The following is a 22,443-nucleotide window of genomic DNA, read 5'->3' as shown; positions in this document are numbered from 1 at the left end:
ACTAGGTTTTGAAAGGATCTTAAACTTAGGCTGGTACAAAGAAAACAAAAGCATAATTTATATAGGATGAAAATTGTATCTCGAAAAAATTGTGACACACAAAATGAAAAATATTTTTATCCTCAACATTCCCTAAAAAGCTCGTATACATTGTTTCGAAAGTCGGTGTCTTTAATTAAGTTTTGTGTAGTTTTTGTCGACTTGAAAAACAATGCGTTTGTTTGCGAATGTTTTCGTAAAACGAAATTATTTTCAAACTCGCCCCATTCATAATTCACTCGTTTTATGAAGTCGTGCGAAAACAAAAACAAGATTGAAATCAAAACAATACAATTTATTAAATTAGTCGATGCGTTCTTGGAATATCGAAAGGGTTTTCCCAAGAAATCAATTTCCCCCGTGACCTGAATTTTTATATAGGTTAGATCGATCTTCTAGCAATCATATCTAGTGCTATTTATTATTTATCTTTTGAGAACAGACATATCATCGGAAAGCAAAATGTAAGACTTACGTCAAATTATTTTATTGAACTTTGTGAGTAGAAACGTCATACACACACGTTATGAAAGCCTTATAACATTTTTAACCAATCCTGTTTTTATGAACGCAAACTGTATAGTGTGGACCATGGAAAGCCAGATATTTTAGCTAAATACTCCTTCAACACCAAATTAGCAACAGTGCATAAATAAACACTGGCCACCACTCAGCTAATGCACATGAGTGCGACATTTTATTTTAAATAACGAATACTTTGTCGGGTTGCCAGCCTTCTGTTTATGGCCAGTAAAACTTTCCTCTAAACCTGCTTTGAGTTTTATGGTACATTTGAATTTCGAACCTTATGTCAAAGCGTTTGTAATGCGAACGACTATATCACAAAGAAATAGACATCATGGCATTTCAGTATCTAAATCGAATAAGTACGTCCAAAATAATATTCTGGATATTGGTATGTTAGTATCAAAATATTCAGTATAAAAATGCCAATGTATTTTTATTGATACTACATGTGTATGTGTAAGGGGAAGAAGCATGTCCCGTAAAGGAAAATTGGATATTGACATGCCTTCACACACAGGCTGCACGCAAAGATAAGCGAATCAATCTATACCGTAACATGTTAAAGTATGTTTCAAATATTTTTATCGATAAAAGTACTCTCGTATGTACACAAATAATGTTTTCATAAATATGCGTAGGTACTGGTAATTTGATATTAGTTAGCACAATAAAACATAATTGTGGTTATTTCAACAATTATTATTCAACTAATCAAACATAAAAAATAATATGCATTGTATTCTACTGGCATACAAAAGCTCGCTAAAATAAAATATTTGTCAAAAATGTAGGACATGAATTTCATTAAAAATTTTCATGAAAAATTCGCAGCTTTAACGTAATTAAAAAATATTTACATTCAAGTTAATCTGAATAGCTCTCGTATTTATATCAACGTCACTTATGTAGTTTCATCTCTCTACTAAAAAGTAATTTCATAATATTTGTGTTTGGACAAATCAGAATGAGTAAAATATTAATTTCGTGCGAAATATTTACTCTAGCTGACTTTATGTAGGCCAAGAACGTAAGCCAACCGGCACAAAATAAAAAGCTGCTTTAAAAAGACGATTATTTTCCGTTAAATTCATAATAAATCTTCATAAACCATATCGTCGTCCGCATAAATATTTATTTAGGCAGACAGATTGATTAAATGTAAAGAACAAAAACTGTTTTTGCAAATCTGTATTCTGTCATCGCGCGGTTTAGCCAAAATTGAATGAAAGTTTCGCGAGGGATGAAGGTAACATAGCCTCCTTATGTTTATATCCAAACTACTCATATATTGTTCGTGAACTGTACTTGTTTGTTTACTGCTTTAATTATATTACATTACTTGAGAACTTAATTAAAATAAGGCATGGCGACCCTAAGCCATACTCCGTTTATTATAAACTCTATTCTTGACAGCTGTTGACGATATTCTACGTGACTTTACACACAGCCGCTCCGACCCTTGTTTTTTTTGGGCTAATTAAAAATGTGCCATGGCTATATAAATAAAAAAGTTTTGACAACCCAGATTACAATTTTTTGAATAAACAAAGCATTGTTCTAAGATTAAAAATAAAACGAACACGAGGTCACAGTCACTTTCACATGCAAAAATAAATTCGTGTTCTTTTTTCAAATACCAATATATAAAAACGGCCAGTTTGTGGTGGAATTGGGGTAATTTATTAAAGAGTATAAAATATGTATTTAAAAGCTAAATCTGCAATATCCATGATAAAGCAAATTCTACGTTACTTTTTCAAATGTTGCTTTTAACTGAAATTGCTCGCTGAAACAATTACTTAGTTTAATGGTTTAAAACGGACTCTAATGCGTTAGAATGAAATTAAAAGTAAACCTTTGAAGGTAAATGCAAGATTAGTATTATGAACCTTGAGGTTTAATACCTATCTCTAACAAAACAAACATTATAGTAATTCTATTAAATTATTCAATGTATCGAACACTAATTGGATTTAAATTATTCGAGTTACGTGTCGTACCAATATCTGTTATCAAATGATTTGATCGTAAACTAATATCGTGGTGACAATATTAAAATATTAATTATACACACATACAATGATTTTTGTTGGTTTTTGTTACACCTGTAGATTATTATTTCTATATTCAGTTCGTGATTATTTTAGGTCATGGTTTGATAAATGATACCTATTTTAGTAACCAAAAATTGTATACGTCAAAAGCATTAACTTTTTTGAAAAGAAAATGCGGAGCGTCATTTTCTCCGGCTATATATTACTTTATATTCCTTTCATAACCGACAAATCAAGATAAAATACAACGTTCCGAGTTACGCACTAGTCTTGCAGACGCTACGTAAAAACTTAAGCCTCTCGTGTGGCCTGTGTAAATTCTTAAGACGTCCTCTCACAGTGTGCGTTAAATATTTAATGGCAGGGTCTACTTTACATATTACGGTTGGTAGGTACACACGACACGAACCGCCATGGGCATTGCTCAGCATTTCGATAGCTAATGTCCATAATTTACCAAAGTTGCGCTTCAGTAATTATGGCCTGAAGTTGATGTATTGTTTGTCGTTTATTTGTCGATTTTCCGCTCGAAAATGTTTATTCTGTTAATGCTTTGGTATATTTATTTCAATTATACCATAATTTGGTCACAAATTGTCTTTTAGATTATCAGCAGTTCAGTGGGAATGAGATTTATTTTCCTTTTATTCGGAACTATTGTATAATGGAACTCGCTATTTTGGATAACTATAAAACCTCTGTTAGTAAGTGCTACAAAGATATCCTTTTTTTTAAAGTAGCTTAGGTTGTTATGAATCTACAGGCTGTTACATTAATGGAGGGGCAACAGCTTACATAAATATGTATCATACATTATCAAGCTCTATCTAGTTTACATCGAATCTAAGCGTAAGTGCACAGCAATCTCAATTTAAGCTTTATTGAATAATCTGCCCTGCGTTTCTGACAGCTACTTTCAACAACTGCTTACTGTTCAAAAATCTCACTCAAATTGACACCAGCATACTTTCGCAAATAATAAAGATTACCAAAAGAAATCTAACCGGCCAATATACCTGTCCATTTAATCTGTAATTCACGTCACCCTTGAGTTGGTGTTACGCACTAAATTGTATGAAGGACGTCATTAACAGCGAGTGTGTCTCTGGGGTGTCCTGTCGGACGTACCGCTTCCAGTTACGACGAAGCTATAAATTCTTCTAGTTAATCTTTCACTCGTGGTTCAGAGCAAATGGTGCCACTTCTAGATGGATCCTGGATGGCTTATTTTTTATTTCTATGATACTTTATGATGTTTATGATTTTCTTTAAATGTGTCCTGAGTTTGAGTGGTATTATTATTTTATTTTTGAGATTTGTGACTTTGTTTGTGACTTATAAATGTTTACTTTAAATACTTTGCAAAAAGAGCTTTACTCGGCTCCTTTCATTTTTGTGCGTGTGGTATATACCAACGCAATTTATGTAAACTTATCGAAAATAATGCAGCAGATTTTGTTTCTTTCTATATATTAACAAACTTTTCCCACTACCTAGCAAATCACGAGTACTAGGTACGCAGACATTCGAGGCGGTAGTTAAAGCTCTACTTACTAACTTGCTAAGCTAGCCTGCAATTACAATAAAAGGCCCTTGAAGTAACCACAATGGGCTATTACTACTTTTATGGCTAGTTATACAGCCGAGGTCAGGTTAAATGGTCGTAAGCATGGAGAACAAAACGAATAACGGAGATGTCCCTAACCTTACTTGCTCTGTCCTTGCACGCCTTCCTCCTCCTTCGAGTGGAAGGAATCCTGATTTACTTTCAAAAAAAAACCCCAAATCAATCGAGCGTTATAGTTCGGCCATTCAGAGAATGCGTTCCTGACACGTCGCGATTGAACTGACGACGTAATAACATTCATTGATTATTGATATAATAATGTTGTTTTAATGCTCCTCAATTGTTAAAACGGTAAACAACCAGCAAAAATATTTTTATCGTAACTGCAACGCCATTGCAAAGTTACGTCGTCAGTTCAATCGCGACGTGTCAGGAACGCATTCTCTGAATGGCCGAACTATAGTTCTGTTAATAATCACGCCCACTTGACCTACAGGAATGTACTTGACCTACCTTCCTCAGGGCATCTCCGTTATCTTTCCTTTCTCCGTGGTCATAAGGAAGCGGTGACGTCACGAGCTTAAAGTGACAGGATAGAAAATGTATGTGTTCTTACTCTAGCTTTTACGCTGAGGATCAAGTTATCATGTAGTGTGCGCTCGCCTTTGTGAAATGTCCATTGTTTGTCTTGTGTTGTTTATGAATTTTATTGTATGTTCTGACCTTTATTTTTATTAAAGTTGTATATTGTAAATTAAAATTTTCTGACGTTGATGTTAGTGGTACTATCTACTCTATTTACTTTTACGAACTAGTTACTTGTCTTGGTTTTGCAAACTTTTTGGCGTGAATGTTATTGACTGAAAAATAAACTATCGGCACTGATTTTACATGGATATATTTCAGATCCAACTTGACGTTCATCGTAAAGATGATTTTTTTCAGTGCCTAATAGCAAAGACAGATTACGCGAAAGATTTATTTAAATAAAAACAAGTAATTTTATAGAACTCCAACAAAACTAGAAGACCATTTGACTTAATTATTATCTCCAAGGAAACTGTAGTCATGTATCTAGTCTAAGTAAATTACCTTACAGGACAACATGCACAATGTACTAAGTAATAATAAACTAAGCTAACAAGGCTATAAACAGTTTTATGGCCGTCATTCCAATTTACTGTTGTAAGCCATTTTCTGTTTGCCTCTTATAATCATTATGTTATAATGTTCGACCCTTAGATTTTCATAACGAAGGGAAATTGTACGGCATTGTAGACACGGGCTGCGTTTTATTTGGGAAGAAATCTGGCCGTAGCGAAAGAGACTTAATTTGAGATTTTACGTCTTGATATTAAAATTAAAGAAAAATTACTTACTCGTAAGTGTCATTTCAATATAATTTTTAATGTGATTCTAAAGATTTAATGTGATTCTAATGGAACTTAGTTGGAAAGCTTTAGTGTTCAAGTATCTAATTCGAAAAAAAAAGCGCTTGTATAGTTTATCACACAAATTATAACGGTAATCTAAAATCACAGAAAAATCGGTTATCAAACTATGTATGTATAAGTATTCAATACCTAAAAGAAGATCGTATATAGTAACTCAAACGTATGATCCAATTTAATAATAATACGCTTTATTACGCTGTTACACTCGGAGGCCATCAATCAAGCTTTAGTTTGCTTTAGCAAAAGAATTGAAACCCTTACCAAGAATACATTATTTACTTAAACGTTCTCAATCACTAGCACCTATGTACGTTTATTAAAAAATGTTACATCGTACTCCAATACTTCCATTCTCCTCAGAAAGCTAAGATTCATGGTTTCCAAGATTTTTGTAACAAGACCCGATTTCATTGCTCCCGACTGTAGGTACCTTCAAGAAATATTACGTTATTATACCCTTTAATATTATTCCGAGGCGTGGGAAGTAAGCAGCTGATTCAATTGTTTTTCCAACGCCCCCACAAATGATTTATACAGATATTTCACTCAATTAACTGACACAGAAATGAGGCAATATTGTTTGTGACCTCCTTTCGATGTTAACCACAACAACAGAAATAAATCACAGGAAACAAAACAACATCAGAAATAGTTCCAAGAATATGGCTGAATATTGTTATACAGCAATAAATACAAGCCATGTTTGAAGTATTTGAGCATTAATTTAGCTCTTAAGAAGCAAGTTAATCGAGTTGAAAATTACTTCTGCTTACAGAAATAATATTAAGAAAACATAAGGAAAGTTAAGCACTTTCAGCGTATACATATTTCTTCAAAAGATTTTAGTTAAATGATCCGAGCGGAGCGCCGCCATTAACCGTAAAATGGCGCTATTTTCGCGAGTGATAGTTCATCTTAAGCTACATCAATACATTATCGTTACTACACTCACAATGGCATAATAAATGTATAATAGTAGTTAAAAGCCCGTTTAATTTAGTGCTATACATTACTATTATTTAGGGATTAGGACCATTACGCACGATGCGTCATGTTTACGCCGAAAACATAATACGAAGTTTAAACAATTGTTTTGACAAATCCTTTTGTAGTCCGACAGAGCTGGGGACTATAGGTCCATAGAGATGTTACTCATATATTATGTATACGCGAATACGAATATTAATTCGTCAAAAGGTATTTTCGCTAAGGGGTAACAGTGCGTAAATAATCTCGCTGAATAACTATTGATGTTACTTAGCTTTTATATTTACCAAGTATAAAGCTTTTAGTTGCAATTAAAGTTTAATTGATCGCTGCCATTAATTTAAGTGCCTAATTCATTTAAGACTCTTTATTAATGCAATTTGCCAGAGTAATGTTAAATGAGATCGCATTATTAAAAGAAAAAACAACGAAGTTTATGTTAGACATTTTAAGAAATCAACACGTTCAAAATAAATGTAGTCTTTTGTAATGGCTTCACGCCAGCAACATAAACTACAAATTGATGTTGTACGAATTGACATCAATCGAATCAGACCGTATTAAAAACATTTTTTCATAGAGAAACGTCAAACTTCTCACATTATGTTAGACTATTAACCCAACATCAGACTAATAGCACAATATCAGACCACTAGCTCCGCTACCCACTATAGAACACTACAGCACCTCAAGCACTTTACTGGCAGTTCATTCACAGCACACAAACTATGCCCGTGACTTCACCTGTGTGAAAATCAATCAACACTTCGCCAATCACCTGTCACCAGCCAATTATCATACAATCAATTATCAACTATAATGGGCGAAATTCGGAAAACCACATTGTGTACCTTCCAATCTATCATGACCCCTGCTTTGTATAGGAACGCAAACAAAGGGGAGGTCAAGTTATTTGTGAGAATAACGTTGCTGGTAGACCTCTTCGGTTTCTATGCTAGCCTGGTAGCTACATAGATTATCCTTAGTCATTTATATTGTTTACGCGAAATTTTGTCTTTTTTGATGTTTGTACCTCTTTCACTTTAAAACACATGGATGGATTTAGATAATACTTAGCAGTAATATAGGTTATATATCAAAACGGCTAATTTTTATTCATAAGTCCCTCAGGACGCAGGCGAAATCACAGGCATAAGCTAGAAAATAAATGTTAAAGCTACTTTCTCTTTATCACGCTTTCTTCTTGTTCAGCTGAAATTCATTATTTTCAACGTTCTACACGTTATTATATTTTTTATGAACTAAGCCCGCTGATCTCGATAAACGAATATAAAATATTACCTACCTAGTAATCTAAAAAAATATATCGATTCATGTTACGTTGCTATTTAATAAAGGTCGCGTTTACATAAAAGTTTTATTCAAATGTGCCTATATATATTGTGTGACCTCTATATTGCAAAAAAAACGTATGTGTGTATGTAAGATAAAAATAAAAACAAATGTGATCCATTTTCAATCAGTTTCGATTGCCATCAGGGGAGATACTGGTGAAAAGCTTGCCTAGCATCAATAAAATATAAATAAAATTATTGAAATAAAAAAGGCCAAAAACGGTTCTTGCACAATTCGTTACTCAAAAATACCTATTCTTAGATTCTCAGTACGAAAACTTGTACTCACACACAAATACAGTACCTAAATCCATGAGAACAAAATTTCTTGCAACATCTACACTAAATATAAGCCGTTGTTAACGAAACTGAAACGAACAGCCCTACCCACAACACCAGTCGTACTTACTAAGTTGATTTATTACATTAAAGGAAGCTCCGAGAATTAGACACAATTGCCTACAAGATTAATGATTAAGGATACAACAAATTTTATGCTTAGGACACCCCAGATTTACGTTCCGCTAGCTTGGGTTTTGTTTTAAGAACTCTGTGTATATATTTCTCGATTCGAAGTGTTATAACACTGTTCCTTGTTCGGAATGTTTTGGTGAAAATAGATATTAAGAAAAACTGTTGAGATTGGGTTTAAAAACATGTCGGCATTGATACTCTTTAACTCTTTGTAATCTTGCTTTCTGATCAACCCACATTGTGTGGTCCTTCTATGTATATGTGCGAGGAGGCTTGTACCCAACATAGCAATGATAAAAAGTTGATGATGATAATCTTTCTTCTGGTGAGGTAAACTGTTAACTGTGAAATAGATAGCTTAGGTACTTCATTCTAGGTTTCGTGCATAAAATAACTATAACACATAAAATCATTTAACAAAATAACAGAATCTTATCATCAGATTCTCAATATAAATGGTGCTCATTAAAGACATACTTGCACCCCAGGATTTGTTTACGAAATTGAGGGTAATCTTGAGGCGTCAAGAATTATAAGCACCCTTCAAGCTCACCCACTCCTAACGACTGATGCGTCTTGTAAATATCCAAACCAAGGACATAATGAATAACAAGGAATATTCAAATCAGTGGTACTAAAGACGTCTTTAAGATTCGGGACCCTTTGGAGTTAATGATTTGGACCAGGGGTCGGTTGTGAGGCAAATTGTACAGAATTATTTATTTCAACCCTCCCACTAAGGCTTGTGGTTGTCTGCACATAAAAAGCTATCTCTCTCTTGGCAAGGGTTGAAAAGAGATGACTAACTTGGCACGTTTTTGATAGTAAAGCTATTTGGAACATTTTTTTCTTCGTTTGGTAACACAGCGTTCTCTTTATACTGTTGGTGAAATTGGGGACTTCTTTGCAAACACTGGCCTTTGGTTGTTTAAAATTGGGAAAAGCAAAAATAAAATAAGGAGTGCTTTGCATGCGAAGCAATACAAAGCGGTCACTACAGGGTTATGATGACGTAACTACGAGCTACGAGTCATGTGTAATATGCAAAACAAAAGTTCAAATAACACAGAAAATGTGGAAATATTAAAAGCGGAGTTCGAAAACAATAATTTATAAACTGTAACACACGATACAGTAGTATTTTGTATTGTTGACGCATACGAACATTTTGATATCTACTCTTGCTTTTTGTTTTTTATTTTATGTAATATTTATAAAAAAAGGCAACACACATACCGACATATAGAAACATAATAAATACTGTAAATTTTTCATACCTATATAAAACTCCATACCTGACTTTTAATAACAAATTATCACTATTTCATTCCTCCTTAAAATAACGTACCTACATATTTAATTTTATGCACCATCGAACACATTGAACCAATAATTTCATTTAAGCACCAAAATTACGTATTCCTCGAGACTAGACCAACCCTTTAATTGAAAAGATAGCCATTCTAGCCCACTAGAAAATTAGAAATTCCCTTAGATACCTGACCAAATTAATATATTGGTTTGAGCATAATATAAATATGTGTATCTTTATGTAAGTCACCGTAAAGGAAATTAAATTTCCGGCCTGTAGGGTACTCTAATGCCCTATGAATTAAAATTCTAAAAGATGATATGTGAACGCTTGTAATAAACAAAGTATTTTGACAGATTTATATACATAAGCACGTAGTTATAATATTAGGCCTACGTACACGAGGCCTTTGATATTTTTAGATTTAATTTCATAATCTCTGATGTCATAATATCCTTGTGGCTTTTTATAAGTATGAAGATGCCTTCTTATATACATAAATAACGTAGGCACTCCTCGTGACTGTTTGTAGTCTACCATAGATTAAAAAAAAAATAAGATGACTGGAGATATAATGGAAACCAAAAATAGATATGTGAATGTAGATACATAAAAATACGTGTGACACTCGGGGACTGCCGCGGTAAAGCTATTGCATAGCATTCTGTATCAACTTATGCAATTAAAATTATTTATTTTTCACAAACAGCTGATTATGTATTCGTCCGATTTCGGAGCAGCTCGTCTCGATTCGGGCGAGTTCCGTAAAGTCGTACAATACGTCTAATCGCACGACACACAGCGCCGTGTCGAAGACTGCCGAACTGACACGACGTTAGACGATGCACGGCCTTCAAGCCACACCTCCGTGCCCGTCGGAGTGGGGAGCGTGAGGTTTTTTCGTTACGGAATTTCTGGATTTGGTCCCCGCGCTCAAGGCCTGCGTTAGAAGCTATGCAATAGCTTAATACTTTCAGAGTGATAATATTTAATGAGGCTGACAAATGGTTAAAAAAAGAAATGAAAAGCGTTCGTAATGCAAAATTTTGATTCTATAATACCTAGCCATTATAGGAGCCAACACATTTTCCCACATGCCAGATTATAAAAGCAAAAAACCCAGACGAAAAACACTTTTTTATATGCAGATTACTAAAAAAATCTCATCATAATTTTCAACATTTAAAGTGGTGAAGTCAAAAAGGTATTTAGTTTATACATGACCACATTAGGTCTAATATTTTAAAGTACGTTATGGACAACGTAATATATTTTATGAATAGATTTTGCACAAAGGCACACGCTGTCCATTGATGGATTGGTAACAAATTTAATGGAGCTTTTGTGTACCAACTGACCAGTGGACGTAAAAGGGACTATACTAATATTAGGTATTAAGTTTTGCTTCAAAATTTAACTTTCAATTATAATTTTAGATACGTGAATCCAGGCATCGAATCCATCAATGTCTAATCGAAAACATTTGTTTATTGCTACAAGTATTAAATAAAGTACTTTTTTTTTTTTTTTTATCGACGTAAAATCATCAAATGACCCCTCCCGCTGTGGGTTAGCAGCGGTGAGGGAGTGTCAGACTCTTACTGACTAAAATCGTCGTGTTCCGTCATAGGCCTTTTATGTACCAGGGCCGCGGTATCTCTTTCGAACAACCCGCAGCCCCGGCAGGCCTTGGCCCTGCTGGGCCCCGCTGGGGTTGCTGACGTCTCTTTGAGGAGCGCGTGGAACAACGCGCGCCGTCGACACGGGTCTGTCGTCTAGGAAGACAGAGGGACGATGAGCCACCCGAACTCACCGCCCACAGACCCACGCCTACGGTGGCCGGGAGTCATCTCGCGACACCCGGCGCCCATGGTGTCTACCTGGTCCAGCGCGGCGGCCGGGATGAGAGGTGCGAACTCTCTGGCGTTCCGCCTCCTCCTTCTCGAGCATGACCGCTTCGCAGAAGGAGGCGACGGCATCCCATTCCCTCTCGCCCCGGACCATGGCCTGAACCAGGGCCGGACGCGAGAGGTCGCCGCCGCCCAAAGCCTCGACGAGGACCCGGCGGTGCCCTTCCCATGCGGGGCACACCTGGACTGTGTGGTCCACCGTGTCCTCGGGGCTGTCCGCACAATGGTGACACCCGGGCGCCTCCTCACGACCGATGCGGTGCAGGTACCTCCCGAAACAACCGTGTCCGGTGAGGACCTGCGTCATGCGGTACGTGAGGGCGCCGTGACTCCTCCCGAGCCACTCCTCAAAGAGGGGACTTACCGCCACGATGGTGGCGTGCCCTGCACTGGGTTGCGATAGTCGCTCCCTCCAGGCCACCGTGAGATCGCGCCGGAGCTCCGCCCGCTGCGCGACAACTTGCCGCGGCAACGGGGTTTCTCCCCGGCGCTGAGCCTCCTCGCGCCAGTCGTACAGGCGCAAGAAGACCCTCGCCTCCAGATCCCACGGTGGCAGTCCAGCGAGTAGGCCAGCTGCTTCGCGGGAGATCGTCCGGTACCCCCGGATTAGCCTAATGGCTATCACCCTTTGGGGCACGTTCAGGTAGTGCACAGCCCGCGGCCGTGCCGAACGTGCCCATACCGGGGCCCCGTAAAGGGCCATGGACCGCATGACCCCCGCGTAGAGTTTACGGCAGGGGGCGTTTGGGCCTCCCAGGTTGGGCAGGAGCCGCTTGAATGCAGCACCTGCCTTCTCCAGTTTGGGGCCCAAACGTCGGAAGTGCTCGACGAAGCTCCACCGGCCGTCGAGGACGAGTCCCAGGTACTTCATCGCCCTCTCGACGCCGATGGTAGCCCCCCCCACCGTGACTTGGGAGCCTGAAGGTGGCGCGTTCCGAAGCCCATGAAAGCACATGGCCTCGGATTTGTGCAAGGCCACCTCCAGTCCCAGCAGCTGGATCCTCTCGATGACTATCGCAACCCCGCGCGTCATTATGTCGGCCGCCTCCTGGTGCGACCTCCCTTGTGCCAGAACCAGCGTGTCGTCAGCGTAGCAGACCACGCTGACGCCGCTAGGGAGGTCGGCGCGCAGCACCCAGTCGTAGCCGATGTTCCACAAGAGCGGCCCCAGTACCGACCCCTGCGGAACACCGCACGACATCTCTCGCCGGTTCCATTCCCCGTTGTGACCAGGGTAAATGATGGACCTATCCGACAGATAGGCCTCGACCACGCGACGAAGGTAGGTCGGCACCCGGTGATACCGGAGTGCCTCCCTGATGCAACTCCAGGGAAGGGTGTTGAAGGCGTTGGCGATGTCAAGAGACACCGCCAAGACGACCCCCCCCCGGGACACAGCATCCCCCGTCGTGAGAGCTCTCACGCGCATGATGGCGTCCACCGTTGAGCGCCCCTTGCGGAAACCGAACTGGTGGTCCGCAAGGTCCGGCCCTATCCCCCCAAGGTGCGCGACGAGGCGGTGTGCGACAACTCGCTCAAAGAGCTTGCCCACCTCGTCGAGCAACACGATAGGCCGGTATGCGGACGGAGAGTCCGCAGGGCGCCCCGGCTTCCGTATGAGGACCAGTTTCCCTGTCTTCCAACGAAGTGGGAACTGGCCCCTCTCCAAACATGCGCTGAGAAGCCCCCTAAGTCGAGGCCCGAGAGCCTCAAGGGCCAGGACCCAGGCCTTGCCAGGCAGGCCATCAGGCCCTGGGGCGGTGTTTTTGGCTTTCAGCCTAGCCACCGCCACTCTCAGGTCCACCCCAGTCACCTCGGGGACATCGTCGTCGTCGGAAGTGTGGTCCGTACTTGACACCGCGGGTTGCAGAGACATGGGCGGGGGAGAGTGTTCCCCGCGCGAAGGGAACAGAGCGCTCACCACCTCCTCCACCAGCTGAGGCCGAAGACTCTGGGTCAGCGGGGGGGCCCATGGGCGGAGCTTGCCCCGCACCATTTTGTACGGGCGCCCCCACGGGTCCCTGTCCAGAGACCCCAGCAGCTCCGCATTGGCCACCTCCTTGGCCTGGACGATGGCCAATTGGAGGGCGGTCTTCGCAGCTCTGTAACCCTCGTACAGCTCTGCTTCCCTGGCTTCTGCATCCGGAGGGCGGATGCGCAGCCTGCTAAATAAAGTAATAATGCAGTAATAAAGTACTTAATCGTCAACAAATCGACAATAATCGATATTAACTTGTACAAGTAAACTTTAGTTGCAGTTTGAGATAAAGGATCCTTAAATCGATCAGTAGCTGGTCATTATATACACTTAATTTCACTGCATTGATAGGATTTAAACTTAGTACAAGTATCACTCATTCTAAATACGATTCTTTTAACAAAATTCTATGTACCAACACCAACAAGTATCAATCTTGGCTGGATATTGGGTACTTCTATCATCGGGTACCTAGGTATAGCAAGGGTATATCTGTTGGTTTAATCACAGATACATGGAGTATTTCAGCTTTGTTTTGAAACTGCCATTGCTTCGTCTATGCCTTTGGTACTGCAGATATTGAAAGGAGGGATTGATCAGGTGTTGCGATCTTGATTGTAAAATACATACAACGAAATACAGCAGGAAAAGAAGAGTTTGATTACGATTTCAGCTCATCATAGATGTAACTTTCTTTGATTCATAAAAGGGAATGAGCTTCTTGAAATGTAAAAAATGCTATAAGCTGCCCATAAAAATAGGTGCTCAGAAAACATCCATTGGATCATCTTTACCATAAATCTCAAAATATTTTTCCTTTAATTTATTTGAAAGGGAATCACAAATAAATCCTAGAAAAGCGTATGTTAGATATGTATAAATTCCCTCTTTTTTACCCAAGTTTTTCCAAACCGTTGGCTTGTGGACCACGGTCCATCTTCATTAAGTTACGGTGAAGATAGTACTTACGTTCACTCGAGTGAATGAACGAGGATCCTATGAGGTGTATACGATACCAGTAGTCCTTTTTATGAAGTATTAGTTGTGTCTCTTGAAGTTAATCGTCGTATGATTGGGAGAGAATTGGGCGACTGAGATAGTATTGGTAAAATAGTAATAGAAGACCTAAGGATTTGATGGAAGGATCAAATGTAGGGTTTGGATGCTAAGTCTCTCTTTGATGTTGCTAAGTCTCTTTAGGTGAACATTATTTATCAGAATTTAGTTTTGTTGAGACCCTTTCAAGGTAAGGGTTCATAAAGACAGGCAAGGTAACAGATTTGTCTCATATCAGAATGTGAAAGAGCTTCCTCACGATAAATAACCAATTAATATTTGCACAAATATGTGAACATATTGCTCGAATACCGATACTCACTAGTACGAATATCAATAAAATTCCATCAAACAAATGAACTGCATTTATTTCAGCATTCCTTTGCCAATGTTATTTAGTAAATGCTGCATCATTATTCCGTGTTATTTCGAAACAAGCAACCCGTAATTAAAACAAAATTCTCACAGCTTGTGCTGATGCGGTTTTGATTATCCGAAACATTTCGTACGGGAGCGTTTAAATTCTATAATTGCTTGAAACACATCCCTTTGCGCGTCATGTTTTGGACGCCATAACACAAATGTCTACCGTCCATGCTCGCGGTATGCATACTGATATGCTCGTTCAAACATTTGTTCGGATTCTGTTACACTACAAGCGCAGAAGATAGAGGTAAAAAAATAATAATATAGGATTGTAAACACTTTTGTTTTGCTATAATGCCAAAGAATGACTTTACTACCTGCACGTGTACTTCCTCATGAGAGTTCCCATGATGATTCAGAAGTTGAAAATAATTAACAAAATCAAAAATTATAAACAAGTATACACGTAAGTAGCAGTTTGAAAATGGTGTCAGTGACAACATTTCTATAGAAATTGTTTGTCATGGTATGTAAGGCGAAGGAATGAAGGACATGCCACCGAAAAGGTTTTGAGTACAAATGTTCGTACAACAATAGAGAGCCACTAAGAAAACGGTGGGTAGACTGTATGAAAGAGGATTAGCCCCGAAAGGGAATAAATACTAAGCTAAGCTTATAGTGTTGTGTGGAATAATAAGATATAAATAAATTGGGTTAAGAATAGGACGATGACATTTAGGTTATAAGCCTTTGATATCATATTTTTGTATTTGATGCCGATTGTACGAGTATTCGGTCATTTCTAGCATTTGATCTTGGGAAATAAGAGGCTATTATCTGGGATTATTTTCTAGTACTGGATATAGCTTTAGTTTTATAAAATAACCAATCTATGAACACGTTGAACCTAGAGTACTAAAATATCCTTGAAGTCGTTACGAAAGTTATGAACAAAAGCTAATGTAACAAAAAAGGGCCGATGTTAATATATATTGTATGTCATTAGCGTCAACATGATCTCAAACATTTTAAATTATTATTGATCTTATTGGTTAAATAGGTAATAATGTAGTACTTCTGGAATTTTAACAAAACACTTGCAAACAAGTTCTCAAGACAATTGCTCTCATATCCAGATATCTAACCCGCAAACTGTTGACACAAGTTCTCGTCTTCAAAAAATAAATACAGTCATGGACACGTAATTAAAGACACTGTTGGAATCTTAACTTACCGGGGCATTTCATCTGTATTTCTTTTTTTACATTGCCGTGGGAACTTTCTTTTCTATTTTAAAATATTTAAGAAGGCATTGTGAAATGTTAAAACTAATGACTATATTTAATAATCCCCCGCCCCTAGTTTTTTTTTCGCTTTATCCGAATCCCGGGCGGTATGATCCATAACGAAGCCTGGCCATCTAATTAAAGACACTTCATTTGCTCAGAGGAAGAAATAGTTAGGAGTACGAGAAATAGGAGTTACCTTTCTACAACAACATTCCCTACACTATAATTAAACATTTCAATAAGTATTATAATTTAGTTTATTTCATTTTACCTCAGTAACAGTACGACATCCCTGAACGAGCAAGCGGTCCGTTTTGTAGAAGTCGCTGAGGGAATTTTCTTCCATGCTTAATTAAAATCTGTGTAAAATTGATCGATGTTCCATGTACAACTTATTGCCATAGTATTTTTCGCCTATAAACAGTTTTTATTTCATTGGATTTGCAATAGGCCAAACCAAAGCCGCCCTTAAGTTGCCCGATTAAACAGTCATTTTTACTACCCTTGCAGTGTTTTTCAGAGCTTTTCTAATTTGGAAAGGCCTAATGACCGGTAAATTATGCTTAGCTTATAACGATATGCTCGTTTATGAAATATTATAGTATTTGAATTCGCCTATTTTTAATAATACCTCTCTGAAGGGTGTTTCACTAAACAGTGGTGACTAGCCCCACACTATAACATTTTCGCCTCCTACGTTTGAAAACTTTCTTGGTGTACCTTGGTTACATCACATGTTTTGGAAGTGACTAAAATCAATTATTTTTTTTAGAATTCTTCAAATCCCTTTGTTTTATCAAATAAAAAAGTCATTTTTCAATACTTGTTCAGAGCAACTTTCATCTTTGCTAAAAAACGCCAACTACAGTATGGACGTGCGGTGCTTTTCCAAAAGTAACATCTTCCGAAACACTTTGCATTACAGGTTTTCCCGGCCCGAGTGTTATCCTAAAGTTCTGCAGACACAATTTTCGTCCTTTTAGCATCAAATGACTCCGAAAAAACAGTACCGAATAATATTAATGGTTCTCTATTTTCGTTATAACACCACCGTGAAGTCTGTTATAGTTCGGCCATTCAGAGAATGCGTTCCTGACACGTCGCGATTGAACTGACGACGTAACTTTGCAATGGCGTTGCAGTTACGATAAAAATATTTTTGCTGGTTGTTTACCGTTTTAACAATTGAGGAGCATTAAAACAACATTATTATATCAATAATCAATGAATGTTATTACGTCGTCAGTTCAATCGCGACGTGTCAGGAACGCATTCTCTGAATGGCCGAACTATAATGCGGATAAGTTTTCCTTGACGGCGGTTTTCAGTTGTTCTCAAACCTCGACTTTTTTAGTGCATTAACAAGGCATCTTTAATAATAATTTTATTACCATGTTCTTATAACAGTTCAAGTGGTATGAATGAATCCGCATGATAAAACTTTATTTAAAAAAGCCTAAAACATTTTACTTACCAGAAATTTTGTTTTAGTCGTATTGATTGGACTTAAATGAAAAATGTTAATGAAGGGAACCTAAATTATTACCTAATTTGAGTTCTCATAAATATTTTACTCACTTAAAAAAAGGTATGGCGACTATTTCTATATCTTCCATTTTTTTTTCTTAACTAAGCATTTACTGTCTTTAATTAGCTGACCAGCCAAGTATCCGCTACAAAAGTTAGTGTTCAGTTCCCATAAAGCGTTTTATCTAAAGTATTAAAGACAGTAAATATTTTTTGTCCTTAATTTAAAGAACACAATGTAATATTTGTTTTAATAATAATTACATTACATTTTATACCGTGCTTAAGCTCATCTCAGTACCATAACTATTTATTTCACTTCGAGTCGGGGGTGTCTTTAATTATGTGTCCATGACTGTACATAGTCACAGTTATTACTGACACCAACACTGTTTCGTCATCAGCCTAGTCCTTTCCCAACTATGTTGGGGTCGGCTTGCAATCTAACTGAATACAGCTGAGGACCAGTATTTTACAAGGAGCGACTGCTTATTCCTTCCAGGCGTAGCAACCCCCTGGTAAAACTGGTTGCCAGACTTACTGGCTTCTGACTAGCCGTAACAACTGCCAAAAATGCTCAAATGACAGCCCGTAACTATAGTTTAGGTACTGCATGTAAAAACCAAATACATTATCACCATTATTTCCGACACCTTCACTATAATTTATGAGAACATAAACTATGTATAAAAGAACGAACATCACACGGGCGTTAGCACCGATGACTAACAAGAGCATCAGTTCATCTTGATAAGCCGTAAGTAGGCGGAGATTGAACTAAAACAAATTGTCGCTCGCATCCTGTGCCCACCTTCATTATTTACATTCTGACAGAGGTAAGGACATTTTTTATTATACATATATTTTTTTGAATTAATATTCTGGTATTTGCTGAATATCTGTTATAATTGACAAGCAAATTAATCATAATTTTGCTTTCATGAAATGTTAGATACTCTTAATTAATACAAAGATAACCATTATGTTTGATACCCTCGTTCTGAAAACATCAGTCTCAAATCTCAAGTACAAGTATGTGGGTTTGATTCCAAATCAAGTAAGTACTAATGTAGCTTTTTTTTATTTTTAAGTAATATGTACTTTCTAATATAGCTTTTTGAGTGAACCTGGTCTCAAAGTCTAAAATCACCAATCCGCCTTGAGCAAGCGTTGAGATTAACACTTAATCCATCTCTGTATGAGAAAAGACCTGTATCCTGCAGTATAACAATGCAAGGGCTGATGATGAATGACGATGTAACTTTTGTTCACGACAATACCGACATAATACTTCAAGTAAATGAAACATAGCATTCATATAATAAAGACTTCAAACAAAGGCATCATTTAAATATTACATAATAAGTGTGAAGAATAAGGTAACATCATTCTTTGTTTTGTCTTATTGTTTTGATTGTATCACTCACGATTGTGTTTGTACGCACGTAGATTCGATTACAATGACAAATATACTATGTAGTGATCATTTGTCTACGATACCGTAACGCGAGCATGAAGTCTCATATATGTATAGTCATAGCCAAGCTACATAATTTTCTACAGAACACATTTTCTTTTACACTATCTGCTTAGCTTATTCCCAACAAATGTTGAGATCCGCTTTTAGTCTAACTAATGATGCCAAGTGTAATGTTGAGCAACTGCTTGATTTTCACAACCCAGATTCCCGGGAAACCTATATTGGCTCTCCCTTCCATTGTATAAAAATGAAATAACAATATACCGCACATCAACCTATTGCGTCTGTATATCTAAGGATGGACCAACCTTAATGATTTCACTTAAGATATAAATCAGCGCCGGGACTCTGCCTCATAATAGGGTCACAGCATTATGCTACGATGTGGCCAACGCAAATTTTCCCTTTATCTCTTCTCTTCGGTCAAATCTCTTATTCCTACTTTTATATGGTCCACCTATCGTGATCTCCCAAGGTATTGGGGTAACTGGTTGAGTTCGTCTGGCTACATCAGGTTGGACTTTAAGCCGACCCAAATATAGTTGGAAAAAGGCTCGGGAGACGATGATATGTCATGATCTCCTAAATAATCATATGTTCGGTCTGTCTTTCTATTCTAGTAACTACAAGAACTCCAACATATCGATCTCTTATATTGTCAACCTTCGTAAGTGATAACATGTAAACCATTACTGCATTGTTCAGAAACTATGACAACTGTCTTTTATCATCACCTTACTAACAATGGACTTAACTATACGACATCAATCAAGATGAAAAGAATACTCGATCATTGATTACACATCAAAATATAAATTCCCACTTCATTTTGTAGCCCCTTCGTTTGCCTGGATTGCCCGGGTTGAAAAGCAGTCGATCCTTCTAAAACACTGGTGCACAGCTGCATTCGGTTAGACTGGAAGTCAACCCCAACATAGATGGGAAAAGTCTAGGCAGATGATGATGATGATTTTGAAACTCCTTAAACGTGCAATTAGAACATGTAGAAACTGGCCCTATATGTTAACAAATATAGCTATATGCCAATAGCTGCATTAGCAATCCCAGTGCGTGATAATACTGCCTAGCATCTTACACAATAGACTTACTACGTAGTCTTCTCCATTTAGCACCATTCTCCCCTTTCCGGGAACCGAGCTAAGATCAAGCGTCGACCGAAACGACCCCGTGGAATTACTTATATAATAAATCCAGGGCTCTTAATGTCTCTAAGGCTTAAGCCGCGGATTACCGATACGATTCCGTTTTCAGGTTAAATCGACTGTTTCAGGTTTTCGAGTTTGAATTAAAGATCGTTTTTTTTTGTGGTTTAAAAGAAGATGGTGAATGGATATTGTTATTTTTTTTTTTGTAAATTATAGCTAAAATGTTGAGACCGTTATTTTAAAAAATCAAAAATGTGCACTTTTTTCCAGGAGACTGATAGATTTAAAAGTATCTATTCGTGGATACTATATAAACTAATAATACTTATACCTCTAATTATATGTATATCATATTCGTAGCTATGTTTAAAAACCATGTAGTCCAAAATCATAAAGGCTGCAATTACGGCACTAGTTTAAAATTGCACTTTCTAAACGACTATAGCTTAATCTGTTACGCAATTTTATTTATGACACAAATAAAAACTCCTTTGAAGTAGGTAAATAAAAAGATTTCAAAATCACTCACCTCAAAAACAACCCAAAATAATTCGTCCATAAACAAACTGCCACTTAAAAACAAAAGCGTTCGATTTTCAAATTTCGTAACACCGATAAGCGAAGGAAACTTCACATAGAGCCACAACGAGGCGCGTACTACCCCCACGGCGGCACAGAGTCTACTGAATTTGAGGCTCTCGTGAAAATTATCTGTTGCACTATGTTCTATACATGCGCAAAGCGAACTTGTGCAAACCGCCTCACTAGTTAAACATTGCCGCACGGCTAACAACTGAAACTTCGTACACTCAAACAAACACTGCAATGTATACGACACTTCGAATATTCACATGAAGATTATGACATTTGGAAAAATAATTTTTCGCCTTGTTTAGCAATATTCGACGTGAATTTTGAGTCAAAAGATTTTCTTTGTCAGCGTCCGTTTGTGCTATTGGGAGGAATGTTCTTTCATATATTTCTTATTGTGTGGCGTACAAAATATTATGTTCAAACGGAAGAAAGATAAATATTCCAAAAATATGTTGTATCGACGTGGTGGGCTTACAAACTTTGGTGGTGTATATAGGTGTTACTTATAAATTGGCGGTTTAATTAAACTTTGGAAATTTTGAAGTATCTAAAAGGGTTACCATGCTTCGGTGTCCCATTAGGGGTTTGTAAAGCCATAAAGGGTAATTGGTGATCGCATTTTTATACTGTTGAATTTAAAATAATAATACTTAAATGCTCATTACATTAGGATAGGTAAACCGAGAGCGCCTTAATTATGTAAATCCTAATTTGTAAATATAAAATGTTAGCGGTTACTTTTTTTTCATTTACCTACCAAAAATATTTAATTTTGATTTAAGAACACGACACAAACGACCCCTATGAGCAGCAGAAGAAATATAATTTTATGCAAGTGATATAATTAATGTAATCACCAATGGCATACAAAAAGCACAATACACTTTTTGGGCCCCCAAAATCCAGTATTATTAACACTGGGGGCGGCATTTAATCCCCTAAATACGGTAATTTTGAAAGTCGAAGCGAATGGGGCCAACTGTTTAATTATGTTTATTCTAATTTAATTTCCGACACTCTGTACACAGGGAATTAGTTGTGCACAATGGTGCGTGATGACTAGAAGTGGCTTCATACGATAGATTCATTAAATTAAAGTCAAATTGATAAAACAATATTTTGGCTGAAGGAGTATGTAATTAATTTCTGTCAAAGCTTTTCAGGGTTAAAATTAGAATTAAGAATCTCCTTCTTAAGTCATTTTGAAAATTTGTTGCTCTTCAATGTAATACAACTTATTTACATTACCATCAGGACATATTATGCCGTAGGTAAATAATACCACACTAAATCTTTGTTCGTAATCT

General features: G+C 37.6%; 1 protein-coding gene across 1 annotated transcript in view; it reads right to left on the bottom strand.

The window, feature by feature from the left end:
• The window catches only part of LOC124636555 (connectin-like), a 54,470-nt gene extending 33,275 nt beyond the window's left edge, over positions 1-21,195 (bottom strand). The window contains exon 1 of the mRNA XM_047172688.1: positions 21,072-21,195. The gene's annotated coding sequence lies outside the window, so the exon portion shown is untranslated. The remainder of the gene's footprint in view (positions 1-21,071) is intronic.
• Positions 21,196-22,443: the final 1,248 nt, after the last annotated feature.

Source organism: Helicoverpa zea, chromosome 14 (assembly GCF_022581195.2).
Source record: "Helicoverpa zea isolate HzStark_Cry1AcR chromosome 14, ilHelZeax1.1, whole genome shotgun sequence".
Classification (NCBI taxonomy): Eukaryota; Metazoa; Arthropoda; class Insecta; order Lepidoptera; family Noctuidae; genus Helicoverpa; species Helicoverpa zea.
The sequence above is the reverse complement of the archived record's forward strand: the minus strand, read 5'-3'. Positions and strand labels throughout refer to the sequence as shown.